Here is a 2215-nt window from a genome sequence, read left to right on the forward strand (position 1 = left end):
GCAAGTGCACCCATCGTGGACGTAGTATAGTGTTGGTAAGATACCGAGGTCGTCCAAGGACACAAGAGCTTTTAATACCGGTTTATCCTCAACGTTTAATCAAATCAAAAGGTGAGAAAAATGTTTTAAACTAAGAAAAATAAAAACTAACTAAATGCTGAAAATAAAAATAAAATAAAAACAGATAGACAAGATGAATCACTTGGATCCGACACGTGTATTAGTATAACCTTTGATTATTTTCGCACTTTTGCACTTGTTTAAGAGATTATCTTAGTTATTGTAGTAGGCCCCTCTTTTGAAGGCGACGTTACCCTCAACCCAGTAGTTTGAGTCAGCAAGGATACAATCCTAAAGGGTCGGATTATTGAAAGATAATGAATTAAGTTATTAATGCAAATTGTGGTAGGCCCCGCTTTTAGCGGTGACGTTACCCTCAGCTAAGTAGTCTGAGTCAGCAGGGATACGGTCCTAAATAGCCGGGTTATAGTATTAATAGTAGTTAACTTATGAGGGAGTCAAAGAGTTTGGATCCCCGCCATCCAATACCTATGGGCATTGAAGGAGATCCTACTAAATTTGACCCAGGTCCCAAGCAGGACCTCTAAACGCTGAACAAGGGCAAGACCCTTACCAAACCGTTCCCTTAACCCCCGACCAGGTAGCCAACATACCTCCATATAGACCGTGGAGATATGAATGGTGAAAATCTTTTATTTTATATAGACAGTAAAATAATGCCAAGACACCACGGACAAACGATAAGGAAAGATCACCTTCAACATAACACAAAACCAAATAAAAAGTGCAAAAGATTAAAAATAAAAAGTATTATACTAAACACTTGTCTTCACCAAGTGATGTAAGAGACTTAGGCAAACATGGCCTTGATTGTCAAGAACTCTTACGATCAATCTTGGATCCCGAGACGACTCACACACTCTACGATGGACAATGGATGATGGTGGTGGATGATGGTGTTATGGTGGTGGTGGGTGGTGGATGAGGTGTGAGAGAGGTGGTGTGCCAAGGGATGAGAGAGAATGAAGCCAAGCTCCTCTATTTATAGGCTGAACAGAAGGCTGGACACGGCCCCGTGTCCGCTGGACACGGCCCCGTGCCCGTCTGACATTCTCTCACTTCATTAATTGTAATTGCGAATTACAATTAATGCGCCTGCTGTACTTTCACCACGCCCCCGTGCTCGCTGGACACGGCCCCGTGGTGGGCAATGGAAGCTTCTACTGGTTTGTCTTTTCTGCTGCTTCCTGGGCACGCCCCCGTGTTCGCTGGACACGGGGCGTGTTCAGACTCTGTTTCTTCTCCTTTGCCTTGGGAAGTGCCGTTGAGGGTCCGGGCAGTCCACTTTTTGTTCCTTTTCTTGTATTTATGGTAGAATTAGTTGTCTTTTTGCTTCTTTTGTGATTTTGAGCTCATTTCATCCTGAAAATACAAAAGGAAGACAAAAACACTCTTTTTCCAACATTAGTACTTAAAAAGGGTTAGTTTTATGCCTTAATTGATGTGATTTATATGTTGCATTTTACACACATCAATATTCTACTTCTTTAACATGTAAACACAAGTTTAATGTCAAAGGTTCGAATGAGTATATGCTTATACTTAGGCTAAATATTACATATTATTTAGGTCCAATATGTCAAGTAGGAGGTAGAAGATTAAATCTCCATTTAGGCACCTCTTAGTTACAAGGATGTCATGCATGGGGTAGAAAGTCTAAGCTTCCATTTAGGCACCCCTTTGAAGTTCACCACTTCTCTTGATGTAAAGACAACCAAGGAGGGTCACGAACTAAGGTTTATACGAGTATGTAAGATAAGCTAACTAATAGAAATCATCAAATCATGTGAGGATTGTATGTTTGGACAACCCAAGTTGTTCCATAATCACTCATGTATCAAAGTCTAAGTTTGACATGACTTGTGGGTTAAAACCCTAATCAAAACACCAAGTTTATGAGGTTTAATCCTCTGATTTTAATTGTCTCAACCATGTTTTTAAGCTTACCCAACCATAGGAGAGGTTGTAAGCATTAGGACATTGGTGTGAGATGTGTTAGACACAAGTTGGATAAGAAATAACAAGTGGTTGAATAATAATAAACAAAACAGAAAGTTTTAGTCCATTTTAGGGCAAATCCGAGCATGATTCTTCCAAGGAAAAACCAAGGATTCAAACCCAAGGACATAACAAA

The sequence above is a fragment of the Helianthus annuus genome, chromosome 13, assembly GCF_002127325.2.
Source record: "Helianthus annuus cultivar XRQ/B chromosome 13, HanXRQr2.0-SUNRISE, whole genome shotgun sequence".
Classification (NCBI taxonomy): domain Eukaryota; kingdom Viridiplantae; phylum Streptophyta; class Magnoliopsida; order Asterales; family Asteraceae; genus Helianthus; species Helianthus annuus.